The following is a 15,516-nucleotide window of genomic DNA, read 5'->3' as shown; positions in this document are numbered from 1 at the left end:
TCGGTTTCCAAGAAACCATGGATTCAACGAGAGATGGAAGAAGGAATTGGGTCCCAGATGAGTGTGGGGAGCACATTGGGACATAAAAGGATCCTAGAGACAGAAAGAGAGACTTGGAGAGAAAACATAAGTAAAGGGAGATAGGCGTTGGACCCTGTGCACATAGTATTTGAGATGGGCTATGGTTATATGGGAATATTTAGAAAAATTGAACAGTAGATACAGAGGAAGTCTGAAAATGAAAGTCTGATGCTGTGTCTGTGTGTGGATAGAACAGGTTATTCAGAAAAGGAGATTTTATAGACTGTACAGCTCGCTTCAAAAGTGATCATGAATCGCCTGGTTACGATAATGTCAATAGTGAAGACCCCCAAATAGTGTTGGCGCTATACTGGGATGTGAGGAGGGAGGACGTAAATGGCAAAGTGTTGGTTGCCCATAGAAAAATTCTGGATGTAACATCCAGAAATAATATTATCAATATATAATATATCTCCCGAGACGTGGCAGTGGGGCTGGCCTATGTTGGGGCAGGCATAGGCTGCTTGGTGTTACTGGTCTTGCTTTAATGATGCTCATAGTTTGACTTCTAGGACTTCATGCGAGTCTTTGTCGAGACACAATTTTTGTAAAAGATGAAAATAATATAAGGCCCAAATTGCGTGGCTTGTGTGCGTGAATGGTTGACCCTTAGCATGGCCTGGAGAACTTAAAAGATAAGATGCCAGTGCCTCATTTCCCCAGAGATTCTGGTTGACTTGGTCAACCAGATTCTGGTGACTTGGTGCCACCTGCGCAGTGAAATTTATCAGAGTTCCCCAAAGATCCTAGCACACAGTCGAATTTGAGAACCGTAGATAAAGAAGAGCACAAATTACTGCCTTAACTCAAAATCCCACCCCTTCTTCCCTTCATCTACAGACAGTGCTTCCCGGTTAAAAAATAAACCAAGGATGCAGATTGAGCAAATTTCATCACTCTTTTTGTTTTGTTTTGTTTTGTTTTCCTTTCCCTTCTATTATGTGATGTGTTCTTTAGAGAAAGCCTGTAATCACTTAAAAATGACCTAATGTTTTCTCTCAAAAGCTTTCTATTTTCTGGTTGTTTTACTTTTTTTTTTTTTTTTTTTCGTAACTGAAGTCACAGAATGTTCTGGTTTTGGAGTGCTTTGCCCATCCTACGGGAAGCCCATTGTGCATGGTCCGTGGCGCTGTGCCAATGCAAGTGTTCTACTTTCTCCTGTTTCTGTAACGCACATGAGGTTGAATTAAATATAATTTTCTCCATGTGCGTTTCCCTGGCACTCATCCCCAGTGGCCCCACGGAGGAGCTCTGTGCTTGCCACTGGTCTCATTCCATGAGGTCCTTTCAGTCAAGGGCCAGGGACGTCATTACCGGCACCAGAAATTTGTTCAGTGGTCAAGGATGCTTGTTGTATTGAAGCGAAATTTCCTTTCATTATGACCTGCTCTTTCCCAAGCTGCTACCCTGGGAAGGGTCGACTTCCTATGCACAAACGCTGGCAATTCTCAATAGGAGGCTTTCCCTACCTTTTGCAGCGCACGTCGTCTACCTTTCTGCAACGGCCCTTCCACCTCATCAATGTCAGACGGGTTGTAGGTCTGCATGTTATCCAGCAAGCAGCCCCTGGCTTCCACAAGTCTTTATTTTTGAGTCCCTTTTATCCCAGGAGAAGCTAACTCATTAAAACCATGCAGCACTGACATTTGGAGCTGGCACCATGACATGATCTTTGTCTTGGGTCCCTTTCTCAAATTATTGATTTTGATAGAAGTTCCTCATTTGTTTCCCCTGTCTGCTGGAGATGTCCGTGGTCTGTCCCACTTCGAGGGCCCTTTCTGTGATCTGAAAACACAGACTGTATTCACGGAGGGCTCATCTGACGGCTCATCTGTCTCTATCCTGCCTCTTCTGATTTTCCTTTACTTTTTCATGAGTTGTGGCTTCTTAATCTTGCTCTTTTAGAATAGCCTTGAGGCTGGTGAATGTCTTGTGTTCTTTAGTGTATTTGCTTTTTTTTTTTTTTTTTAAGATTTATTTATTTATTTATGAGAGACACACAGAAAGAGGCAGAGACACAGGCAGAGGGAGAAGCAGGCTCCATGCGGGGAGCCCGGGACTCGATCCCGGGTCTCCAGGATCATACCCCCGGCTGAAGGTGGCGCTAAACGGCTGGGCTGCCCTCTTTAGTGTATCTCTATAAGCTTCTGATTTGTGAAATAAAACTTGACACCAAGAATTTCCTCACTGGGGGTGGGGCTTATAATTTTAATATAGTCTGTAAGAATCTTAGGGAAGCAGCCAGTGTTGCACACATACACACACACACCAATGTGCGCACACGTACACACAGAGAAGTGAAGCTTATTTGTGAATACATGTTGAAGTCGGTTATCTGGGCTGCCATAAATTCAGCATGTTTTCCTAGTGACCTAGTTAACTCAAAGGACGTTCTTAATAGATGCAAATTGTTTTATATTTGTTGTTTTAAGACCTCTTTGACGCAATCAGCCTATGGTGCCCTAAAACTTGAGGTTGCAGTAGGAATTCTTAAAATGGAACCTTCCCTGTTGGTACGTTTCCACTCAGGGGACTTTGCCAGGTGATAATTTCCCATCCAGATTTTAGAGATGTGTGTCCCGCATCCTCTCAGTGACACCGTCTGGGGTGGCCAATTGAAAACATGCAGTAACAGACTTGTTAAGAGATAATTAAACATGGGGGAAATAGAACAATCATGGCAGAGGATTTAATTGGGTTTAATTGGGTTCGGAGGAATAGGCCACGGTAAGAGAATAGCTCTTAATAGGAGGTCTGAAAATAGCCAAGGAAAGCATTAATTGCAGAAAATCTGTGACATCTGATTACCGTGGTGGAAAAAAAAAAAAAAAAAAGACCAACCTTTTTATATCCTTCTGTACAGGGAAAGGAGGGGACTGGGAGAAAGAAATCTTCCCACATACATATTTAAGAAAACAAGAAAGAGTTTTGAGCTTTAAAATGGATGGGAAATATAAGGGAAGGTAGAAGAAATGTGTGGGAAATATCAGAAAGGGAGACAGAACGTAAAGACTGCTAACTCTGGGAAACGAACTAGGGGTGGTAGAAGGGGAGGAGGGCGGGGGGTGGGAGTGAATGGGTGACGGGCACTGGGTGTTATTCTGTATGTTAGTAAATTGAACACCAATAAAAAAATAAATAAATAAATAAAATGGATGGTGGACAGGCTCCCCATACGGGCAAGAGACGGACCTACCCTTTCAGAGTTTCAGGATTTTGCCATTTGTTATAAAATACTCTGGAGCTTATATAATATTGAGCCTTTCCCGTATTTTCTCTGAGAAATGGAGCATGAGGGTAGGAGGGCAGGGATCGAGAAGCAGCAGGGTGATACACGCCTCTATCAATTCTATTCTATCCCTGGAATTCTTTCTCATGGCTTCATACAAGATACCTCCCGCCTCCGAGCACACAGCATCCGCTTTAACATTCCTTTATTTTCAGGTTGTAGATTTGAAACTGAAGGGGCTTGGTTCAGAGAGAAAAAGACCATGTGGTTGCTGGAGTCTCTCCAGAGGTTGGAGGTGCCCTGGTCTCGTAGATGATGCCCACCCCTATGGAAGGGGCACAGACAGGTGTTCCTGGATGAGAGAAGCTCCAATGTTCCTAATAGGCAATTGTTGTGGGCACAGCTTTGGCCCTTAGAGAGGTCAAGATGACGTGGTCTCAGGTTCCAGCAAAAGGGTTCAGGTTGAGGTGGCCCAGAAAAAGATATCCTTTACCGAGATGGAGGTGACCAGAGCCAAGCAAGACCTGCAGGTGGAAGGAAGGTCATTTATTTTCACTATGGACCAATGCTAAGGACAGGTCTTCCCAAGGGAGGGGAGAAAAGCCAGAAAAGGTTGTACAAAGTAGTTGAGTAGATGGTCTTCATTCACCCAACCACATCCCCCTTCTCCACCAGCACAGAGCTGTGCTATAGCCTTTGCTGTGTCCACCAGGTCATGATAGCTGACTGTCTACTCACCACCATGAGGCAGGTCAATGGTTTGGCCATTAGGCAAGGGCTCTTAACCATGAATGCTTGGGGTCTGTGGGTATGTGGGTGCATGCACATGTGTCTGAATGGGGCCCTTTTGTCAGCTCGGTGAAAAATAGACACTTTATTCTAAAAATAACACTTTCAAGTCCCAAGATAAATAAACTTGAAACCAGTTTTATTGAAAGAGTTATCAAGACAACTTTAAAAATAAATGTGCCATAATAACATATGTACTTCTAGACTATATATTTCATGTTCAGATCTGGTTAAGAGCCTCGTAACTGGCACAGTTTCCTGGTAGTAGTGAGTATATGTAGTATTTTCAGGTATCTGAAAGAACATTAATTTGATAGGAAAATATATGTGTTTTTTTATTACGGGAAAAATTGCAGGAATTCCTGATATTGCCGAGTGTATGTGTGTGTGTGTTACAACTGCCTTTGTAATTGAAGAAGAAAATGCTTCATTTCAAATGTTCACATTCAGCAAGCGTAAAGATGATGTTTCTCTTCTCTGTTCATATTACAGAACCCTAGAAAAGCATTGATGCAGGTCATCTAGCTAGGAGCGGGGATCACGGATTCTGGGTAGAATAAAGAGTTTTAAACCTTCTATCCATACTTCCTTTCCAAAGCCTGCGTGTGTAGGGATTTTGCCAGAGGCTGGGGAATGGGTGTGAGACTGACTAGGTCTCAGTATGGTGGGTAGAGTGAGAATTGTGTCAAAACAAAACCAAAAAACAGGAATGTAGTGGCTCACACTCTTCCTATCGCTTTTGCTTAAGAAAATGGAAGGTCTTAAGAGCAGTTATTGTTAAATGCTATTTTTTGTTGTTGTTGTTGTTGAATGCTATTGACTGCCATTCTTGGCGAAATACTTTTCATTTTAATGCATTTTACCTTGTGATTATGTTCGTGAGGCTTTGGAGGCAGATTTGAAGGAGATGCCTTTGCAAGATAATGCCAGAATGCCTTCTGTATTTTGGACTTGACCCTCGTTCTGTCTCTCAATTTTGAACTTCTTATTCTAGCCTTCTTTCCTGAACCATCTCCTCTATTTTGCAGCTTTCTCCCCCCCTTGTCTTCTCCTTTCCCATGTGAATGTGCTGGAAAGGCTTTGAGGGAAACCTCTTTGCCCATATTCCCAATCTCAGAAGCCCTTGTCACGTCCTACAGATGGAAGGTCTTACCTCAGTTAGGTTCTCATCTCCAGGCAGGAAACCTCTCTGAAGGATCTCCTTTTCTGGGGAAGGCTCGGTTTTTACACATGAACACTCCCTCTGGAGGAATGCAGAGGACACATTTTGGGGGATGAGTTGGTGGGGGCGGTGCTCAAGACTGAAGACAAATCCTTGCCTTTCCTGGGAGCTTGTGCAAGAGTCATGCTCAGGAAGGAAGATGTGCGTAGGAAGGATTGTTTGATAACCAACAGCCCTACAGCTCCTGAGCCCATCGCCTTGTCATTACAAGTGACTGCGCCATCAGAAACGCACAAGAGGAGAATGTGGTCAGAGAAAACGTGGCGCAGAAATACTAATTTCCAAAATACAGGGTCTTCCATCCAAGGTGGTGCATCCTTCCCTAGGAGATGAAGTATCCCGTAGGCAAAGAGGGTTACAGGCTTCAGAGGAAAAAAGAGGGCACTCCTGCTGGGGTTATGTAAGATCGAGGTGGTCCCTGGGTCATGCATGGTGTCTTGGGATACGTTCTATAGACACTCTCCGTTTTGGTCAGCACACAGCTCATTAGGAGAGGCTGTGAGCAGCAGTTTCAGAGCTACTTACTGAAGACCTGCAGAGACATACTTCTCATTATCACCCGAGATGCCTCTTGCCATTGTCCCTCACTTGGGAGCACATGCTTCTTGCCCACACTAACCTCAAAGAGTCCGAGTGTTCAGCCATCTGTCTGCAGACCTGCCACGTCCGAGGTTCCAACTGCAGGTCAAACTGGGCTGTTAATAAGCATGCAACTCTTCTTTTACTCCAACTGTGATGGAAAAGTCGGTCACTGTCCTCTCTTAAATATTGCCTTTTGGTGATTGAGATTATGTCTGCCCATCTTTTGTAGCTATGATGGAGCCTTCCTATAGTTAGGCAAGAGTGCTTGGCACCCGGGACCCCTTTGCTTGCAGAAGTGTAGAGAAATTTAGTCTCAGAACTGGATCAGAATGTTTTGTTTTGTTTTTAGTTAGTTCTCATTGAGGTTGGCTGAAACTGGTAGAGTGCCAAAGACTCTATCATGGTCTACTGCTGTGTCAAAGAGGGAGCCAAGACTCCTTGTTTTCGAGATAAAATTCCTATGGGTAGAAATCGTGGGAGCTAGATCGTGGGACCCAAAGGAAGTTTATGTCAGGAGCGTGAGTGTACCTGGTGGTGGTACCTACACGGGGTGAGCTAAGGAAAGCATCGGGGAACCTGACCTTGCCAATTCTTCTGCCTTTCATGTCCTTCTGACTCCCTTCTGCATGTTTTCTCTTCCCTTTAATTTAATAACCTCTGCTGAGACCTTCTGTTTTCCAAGTGCAAGAATTAATCATCTCTGGTCTTTGCCCTTAGATTGCTCATAGTCTAGCAATGAATGTAAACAGTTAGGAAGTAACTATGACATAATGTGAGTGTTCCTTCTGGTATTATCATTCCCGCTCTCCATAAATCTTGGTAGGCTTGTATTCACATTCTTGAATTTCAAAGCTTAGCTTCTCCATTACATAGCTTGAAGAACCCTTGAAGATCTCTCTACAAAACCCCTAAGTTTTATTTTTTTATTTTTTTTAATTTATTTTTTATTGGTGTTCAATTTACTAACATACAGAATAACCCCCAGTGCCCGTCACCCATTCACTCCCACCCCCCGCCCTCCTCCCCTTCTACCACCCCTAGTTCGTTTCCCAGAGTTAGCAGTCTTTACGTTCTGTCTCCCTTTCTGATATTTCCCACACATTTCTTCTCCCTTCCCTTATATTCCCTTTCACTATTATTTATATTCCCCAAATGAATGAGAACATATAATGTTTGTCCTTCTCCGACTGACTTACTTCACTCAGCATAATACCCTCCAGTTCCATCCACGTTGAAGCAAATGGTGGGTATTTGTCATTTCTAATAGCTGAGTAATATTCCATTGTATACACAGACCACACCTTCTTTATCCATTCATCTTTCGATGGACACCGAGGCTCCTTCCACAGTTTGGCTATTGTGGCCATTGCTGCTATAAACATCGGGGTGCAGGTGTCCCGGTGTTTCCCTGCATCTGTATCTTTGGGGTAAATCCCCAACAGTGCAATTGCTGGGCCGTAGGGCAGGTATATTTTTAACTGTTTGAGGAACCTCCACACAGTTTTCCAGAGTGGCTGCACCAGTTCACATTCCCACCAACAGTGTATGAGGGTTCCCTTTTCTCCGCATCCTCTCCAACATTTGTTGTTTCCTGCCTTGTTAATTTTCCCCATTCTCACTGGTGTGAGGTGGTATCTCATTGTGGTTTTGATTTGTATTTCCCTGATGGCAAGTGATGCAGAGCATTTTCTCATACCCCTAAGTTTTAAATGCATCTTTTACAAAAACCATCCTAAATTCCATCCTGCACAAGCCCGTGGTCCCACAGAAGGAGGAACTGGACCACACACTTGCCTAATTATAACAGTTGCAATACACGGTTTTTTAAAATTTATTTTTACTTTTTATTTTTTGTGATACAGGTTTTATCTCATCAACTGGGATAAAGACATCTCTATGGGTTGCCATATTGGATTGGCATCTCTTTATATTTATCGGAGTGGATCCCACAGTGGAAACATTTACTAGAACCTCAGAAAGTATAATTGGCTAGTATTTCTTGGGAGGAGACTTCTTGTTCTAAATTTACATGTTTATGCACATATTTATATATGTTTATGTATATTTAAATATGTGTATATTTAAATAAATATATTTAAATATAATTATAGGTATATATTCACACACGCATATGTTCTAACACACATACAGTAGCCTACCTGCTGATGTTCATGAGTTTTGTCTTGTACCCTGCCCATTTTATAGATATGAAACTAGAGGCATTAATGGTTTATACCTTCCTCTGTGGTTGCTGTTGGAGTGAAAGCCTGGGCTAATGGTGGGCAGCATGAGTCTAGAGGGCAGGTTCCTGACCAAGCTCCAGGTAGTGCCCCAGGGATTTAACACATGGATGAGTAGGTGTTACAGTGACTGTCCTTGCGTATTTGAGTCTTGTTCTTCTAATGGCTCATGCCGAGAACCCTCTATTTGGAAAGAGATAATCAACATCACGTATAACAGGTTTTATTAATTACCTACAACATAAAGCACATTGAATTATAGACTATGGGGATTTATAAAGGATGGAGAAGGCATAATTTATGAACCGAAGGGGTTTACTATTTGAGTGACTTGGTTTGGAGACATACAGACATATACATGCATATTCATATTACATTATTAGTTGGGATTAGTAGACTTAGATGTTTAAAAATTTGTGTATGTGGGATATATAGTTTCTATATAATATATTCCGTGTGTTATGTATATAACATAGACGATGTGTGTGTACTTATAAGTATAATATATATATTAAGTTTAAAAATAAACATATGAAAGAACTCCATATAGTTAGATAAGAGAGGAGGGGGGTAGATTATTGATACAGAATAAGTCATCCAGTAAGCCAATGGGTATTGGAAACAAGAGAATATTCATTCTGAATCTTTTTTAAAAATATTTTACTCATTTATTTATTTGAGAGAGAGAGAGAGCACAAGTAGTGTGAGGGGCAGAGCAGGAGGGAGAAACAGGCTCCCTGCAGGGAGCCCATGACCTTGGGATCATGACCTGAGCTGAAGGCAGACACTTTGCCCCTTGAGCCACCCAGGTGCCCCTCATTCCGAACCTTGATGAAGGCATCAGGTGAATTAAGTGATGGTGATGTTTTTACCTCTCTAATATATGTCCTGTGGTATTGCAAACTTCCTTTTTTAGAGGTATGGCTGGAAGGCGATTGCAGCTGCTTTTGACACAACAGACCTTCCCGTGTTTTTCTGGATCAATTATCTCACTGAAGCTGGGTCCTCCTGCTTCACTGCAGAATGTTCTGTTCCCACTGGCTTCCATACTTCCTGAACACTCTGTTCTGAAGATAATAGTGTGAGGTTTCAGAGAATCCTCAGGCTGAAGGCATCTTACGAGGTGACTTTGTCGGAGCCCCTCCACTGTCAGCTCAGGTAGTGGAAGCCCTGGGCACCAAGTGATGAGCCAGAGGTCACCCGGCTAATTAGTGACCAGGGCAGTAGCGCTCTTAGGTGACCTGACTCTACCTGTTAGCGATGCCGCCAGGACACTGCTGCTTTTTACGGACATGTCAGCGGATGGCCTTTCCTCCCATGGGCTCATAACACAACTTGGGAGAAAACAGCTTGTATCTTTCCTTCAGTTTTTAAATCTGTTTTGATAGCTCATGGGGAGTGAAGTTACTGAGCCAAACCCATATAGGCATGGAACTCTTGATGAAAATTTGCATCATTGGGCACCTGGGTGGCTCAGGTGGTGAAGGGTCTACCTTCGGCTCAGGTCAGGGTCCCAGGGTCCTGGGATCAGTCTGCATTGGGCTCCCTGCTCAATGGGGAGTCTGTTTCTCCCTCTCTCCCTCCCTCCCTGCCCTCTGTCTCAAATAAATACATAAAATCTTAAAAAAATAAAACTGATATTATTAAAGAGTCATACTTGTAAAATGTGCACTATATATAAATATATAAATAATATGTATTTTATTTAAAAATAAAAATTAAACACATACCCACTGCCAGACTACAAAATAGAAGGTTATCGATATTTTTGCGTATCTATGCATGTCCTAAAGTCAGGTCTTCCTGCTTCACTGCAGAATAATCTGTTCCCACTGGCTCTAAGCAATGTCCTGTCTAGTTTTATATGGTGTCATATACACAGAAGCACACCTACATATTCGTCTGTGACTTGCCTTTAATTTTTGAGATTTCTCCATTTGGATACATGTCTGTATTTTATTCATTTTCCACTATTGTGTAGTATTCTCTTTGGATATGCCAACATTTATTAGTCCATTCCCCTGTTAATGGACGTCTGGATTATCCTAGTTTGTTTGTTCCTGTGAGTATGGCTGCACCTGGACACTCTAGTGCATGTGTCCAGACACAAGTATTTAAGAAGCTCTCCAGGGGCTTTTGGGTGGCTCAGTTGGTTAAGCGTCTGACTCTTGGTTTTGGCGCAGTCATGATCTTAGGGTAATGAGATCGAGTGTTACATCAGGCTCTGCAACACTCAGTGTGGGGTCTGCTGGCAATTCTCTCTCTCCTTTTCACTCTGCCCCTCCCCCTGCTTCTAATTTGCCTCTCTCTCAAATAAATCTATAATTTTTTTTTAAAGAAAGAAGCTCTATAGGAAAAATAGAGACCATACCTATACCATGTAGTATGGATATGTGTCTCTCTGTGTGTGTGCACGTTTGTCACCTCAAAAGTCTTCTGCATGCTCGACTCCCCATGGCACGCAAAATTGGTTTCCATTTGGGATTGCACTAATTTTCACCAGCACGGTATGAGGTTCTAGTTGTGCCACGTCTTTGCTCAACACATGGTACCATTTGTCTTCTGCGTTTTTGCTAATCCTTTCTGATCTCCTCTGTATTTTGCCAATAACGAATGAGGTCAAGCCTCCCGTCCTAGGAGACCCTTGGCAGATTTGAGAGATTACTGCATGGAATCATGGAAGGAGAGCCACCAAAGATGGTTTTTAATTTAGCTTGAATAACTGAAAAAATATAACAATACTAGCTATTAAAATATGGAACAAAATATGGAGGTAATTTGAGTGGATAAAAAAAGAATTTCTAGAACATTGCAAGGTATCTAAGTGACAGTAGTCAGGAGACATGATGGTTTGACTTTGAAGATGTATGACTGAGTTTGGTGAGAAGTCCACTGACACCCTGGAGATATTTGCAAGTTATTTGATTTAGGTTTGGAAATCATATTTGGTAACAGTTTAATTAGACACAGAAAATCAAGCATTTAATGAGCTTTTCCTACATGCTGATCCCCGTGCCTGCTCTGAATGTGCAGGACATAAGAAAATAAGCAGCACAGTTAGGGATAGTTTCATGAAAATGCAGCCGTGTAGTGGGCTGGGATCTTATCTTGTTCCCCCGCTGTATCCTCATTACCTTGAGTGCTGATCTTGATGAAGTACGTACTGACCAGTGACTAGGTTTTGGTGTTACTTTATTTCTTTGGCTATTGTAGGTCCTCCTCTCCACATTTATTCTAGAAAAAAATCCATGCTTTATTCCTAATCCTATTTTGGGGCTGCATACTATTGAATATTTTTCTATCCAGTCAGTTTTGACAGGACCATATAGAAAGTACGAGCTCTTTGTCTTGGGTTTAGCCTGGATTCTGTAGATCCTCTTGCTGGAAACTCCACTTCCTTCAACTGTGGCTTAGATGTGTTCCTGATCCATTAGTCTTCAGGGGAAGAACAGAAGTAGGGGGGCAGGTGATGGAGCTGATGCTCTGAGGTTACAGTTGGGCGCAAAACCACCCTGAAGATCTTACACTTGGCTTCTTTATTTGACTCTCCAATTACTTTATCTACATCTAAGCGTCGTGGCTCACCATGGCGGATTTGTACGGGATCTAATTTTCGGAAGTGAAAGAAGGTGCAGAGGTCAATGGGCAATGAGCTATTGCAGTTGGCAAAAGATGATAGATTGTAACTTTGCTCACCTAGGAGATAAGACCAGAATATAAATATATGCAGATAATATACTAATTGGCTGATGGCTGGCATTGAGTGAATCTTGGTACGGATTGACAGGTGTGTGTCTGTTGTAAGCCCATGCACAACGTGGAATTGGTGCCTCTAGGTAACTAGGTTCACTGGTTCTACCTCATGGCCAACCTCTGTCTTTTAGAACAAAAGATGAACCACACCCCCCTCAGGCACTGTAAAATGTTGGTGTCTGTCCTCCCCAGAAACAAAAGGGAAAGGGAATCAGACGTGTCTATAGGTAGCTCACAGTTTGAAGAACGGCTGTCACAGGCTCTCATAGTCAACAGTGCAGGAGGATGGTTGTACAAGCTCATTAATTTGGGCAAGGACCAGAGCTTGCTGTTCTTATTGTCCTGATGCTTCATAACGTCAGATGCAAGTGAATCTTCACAGCATCTCTCCGCACCAAAACCCACACTGAGTCTCCGGCTTTCCGTGTATATAGAGAGCAGCACAGAGGAGGGCTGCTTCCAGCTCATTCATCCTCTCCCTTTTGGGGGGATGGGAGGTTGGGTTTTTGAAGATGCATTCACAAAGTTCTCTGTCTTCTTTTTTTTTTAATTTTTTATTATTTTTTAAGTTCTCTGTCTTCTAATGTATTTGTCAGGGCACGAAAAAGGAAAGCCTTGCATCCCCTCCCCGGGAGATGTGATTTTATTCCTTCTTGGTTCAAAATACCAAAACAAGTTTGGTCAGGACTCATCTTAATGAAATACGTATTTTAACATTAAAGCAATCTCAATGTGAAGGATGCACACTCTGGGGACAAATGTACTGTGACTTTGATTTTGACCCATTTATATTCTGATATGCCTGGATAGTTTGAGCCTTGTCTTAATTACAATCTCAGGCAGAATGACTGCCCTGTAGAGAATCATTCTAAACCAGCCAATCAAGTTATAAATCACGTCGAAATGCCACTCTGAGCTATTCCTCGGTTTGCAACCTTTGTAGAGAAAGCATGCGGTAGAGCCCTTCTTAACTTTCCAGCTGTATGTGTTCACTGAAGGTATGATTTTTACTTTTTTTCCATTCAAATGTTTTATTCAGCTAATCCCTTTTCTAGTGTGACCTTTTTATTTTGGAGAAAAATAAAAAATATGTATAATATATCAAAGGGATAGATCTATGCTATATATATGATATATGCTAATTATATATGTTATATGCATATATAACAACATTTCACCCTTTGTGAAAACTTTCCAGTACATGAGATTTATATGGGAACTCTTTTATTTTTTTTTTGTTCCCAAATATATTGGTTGGTTAACTTTAGAGGGTTTTTTTTAATGATAATGATGCGTATTTAATAGATGTATTTTAAAATTCTTTGTTACTTGTATTGCTTAAGCTTTTGAAGTTGACAAATACTTGAGCGTGACACACACACACACACACACATTGTTTACTCGTACCCACACATATGTAATCATTTACATGGCCACCAGAAATCTGTCTTGGATGACTCACACCTGTGGTTCTCACTGTGGGGGTGATGCAGCCCCGGGGGTCATTTAGCAATGTCTGGAGACATCTTGGATAGTTAAAATTGAGTGGGGATATGTTACTGGCATCCAGTAGGTGGAGACCAGGGAGGCAGTTCCACCCCCTACAGGACACAGAACGATGCCCACCAAAAAGAACCATATGGTCCATACTGTCAACAGTGCTGAGGCTGAGAAATCAGGGGCTTCAGATTGTGTGACTCGTGTGCAAATTAGCCAAATTTCAAAAATGGAGGAAATAAATAAAATGGCTCCGATCTTACATTACCTAGAAAAGGCTCACACGCCCCTGGGCACCTTCTCTGGGGTCCTGTTGGCCCATGATCTCTCTCTGGCCCTCAGAACCCTGTGAGGAGGTAGATATGGCCAGAGGAGAGGCTTGATCATTGGACTCAGCATGAAGGCTAGGGGTGGCCCACCCTTGTGCACTCTTAATGTTTTTGTGGTTTGTGGGTACTTTCATCCATATTGAGTTGGAGAACTATTGAGTGGGCCAGAATTCCCAGTGGAACCAACCTTGTAGGTCTTTTTATTTATTTATTTATTTATTTATTTATTTATTTATTTATTTATTTATTTATTTATTTATGATAGTCACACACACAGAGAGAGAGAGGCAGAGACACAGGCAGAGGGAGAAGCAGGCTCCATGCACCGGGAGCCCGACATGGGATTCGATCCCGGGTCTCCAGGATCGCGCCCTGGGCCAAAGGCAGGCGCCAAACCACTGCGCCACCCAGGGATCCCACCTTGTAGGTCTTGGCATAAACCCATCAACCTTTAAGTCCTACCTTTACTAAGCTCTGTGTTCCAGGGACTGTGTGCTGCCTCATGTGGACGACCTCATTTCATTCTTTTTTAAAAAAAATATTTATTTATTTATTTATTTATTTATTTATTTATTCATTTATTCATTCATTCATTCATTCATGAAAGACTCAGAGAGAGAGGCGGAGACACAGGCAGAGGGAGAAGCAGGCTCCTCACAGGGAGCCCAATGTGGGACTCAATCCCGGGACTCCGGGGTCACGACCTGACCTGAAGGTAGATGCTCAACCATTGAGCCACCCAGGCGTTCCAATCTCGTTTGATTCTTAAACAGTTATAAACAGATCAGTAAAGGGAGACACAAAGAATGTAAATTCCTTGCTCTAGACTTGCTCAGCACCAACACCTGGCTGACTTCAGAGCCTGTGCATGTTGTCTCTGTACGTATGGTTCTTTTGAGCGCATCCACGTTCAGCATCCCAGCACCTTGTGTTTATAGAGTGGGCAATGTGTCTGCCCTCCACCTCTGCATATTGCCTCATTCCTGCTCTCCACACCCCATGAGGAAGGCATGACACACCATTTACGTCAAGTCCAGGCTGGTGGGCTCAGTTCCTCAGCTCATAGAGGTGGCATCTGAAGACCCAGGTCTTTCAGAATCCCAAATCCATGGCGTCTCCTTTTATCGCCAGGGAGGCTCCAGAAGGAACAGCTAATGTTGGTTCAGAAGCAGAAGGGCTTTCAGGAAAACAGAAAGATTCCAAACATGTCATCACCCCTTTCTTGTTCTTGTCTGTCTCCTAATTATTCAGAAATTGGATCTCCGTGTGGCAGAAATCCAGACGTTGTCTACAGCAGAATTCAAAGATAGAAGCAAACACATACACCCAACATTTGGTGTGATGGTATTTTTCACTTTCGACATTACAACCCAGAGTTCGAGGGCATTTTCATTCAGGTCTGATGGACTTGGCCCAGGAGGTCATGGGCTATGGATTTCCCCCAGAGGTGTATAGCTCCGTGACAGATCCATCTCTAATAGGTTTCATTAAAACAAAAAGCAAAAAAAAAAAAAAAAAAAACCCAAAACAAAAAACCAAAGAGCTTATTGATGTATTCCACTCAACTGTCCACTTAAATGAAATGTGTAATTATACTCAACCCCAGAAATACTCTGAATCACCCAGAATATCTTTTGCGTTTGTCCGTTTTCGAGTTGAGGAACGCTCTATTTAAATGTATACTGTTTGCAACACTTAATGTCATGTTTTCCATCCCTCATGGATCATGAGCAATACGCTCCCACTCGTGCGCAGCATTCTTTTTTTTTTTTTTTAAGATTTTATTTATTTATT

General features: G+C 42.4%; 1 protein-coding gene and 1 long non-coding RNA gene across 8 annotated transcripts in view; one reads left to right on the top strand and one right to left on the bottom strand.

The window, feature by feature from the left end:
• Window positions 1-15,516, top strand: part of NLGN4X (neuroligin 4 X-linked) — a 353,807-nt gene that overhangs the window by 112,100 nt on the left and 226,191 nt on the right. The window lies entirely within an intron of this gene.
• On the bottom strand, window positions 3,553-6,182 carry LOC119868354. The gene is made up of 3 exons (XR_005386084.1): window positions 5,941-6,182; window positions 5,253-5,342; window positions 3,553-3,834 (listed from the first exon to the last, which is right to left on the bottom strand). It is a non-coding gene; the product is annotated as an uncharacterized LOC119868354 (long non-coding RNA).

The sequence above is a fragment of the Canis lupus genome, chromosome X (genome assembly GCF_011100685.1).
Source record: "Canis lupus familiaris isolate Mischka breed German Shepherd chromosome X, alternate assembly UU_Cfam_GSD_1.0, whole genome shotgun sequence".
NCBI classification, from domain to species: Eukaryota; Metazoa; Chordata; class Mammalia; order Carnivora; family Canidae; genus Canis; species Canis lupus.
The sequence above is the reverse complement of the archived record's forward strand: the minus strand, read 5'-3'. Positions and strand labels throughout refer to the sequence as shown.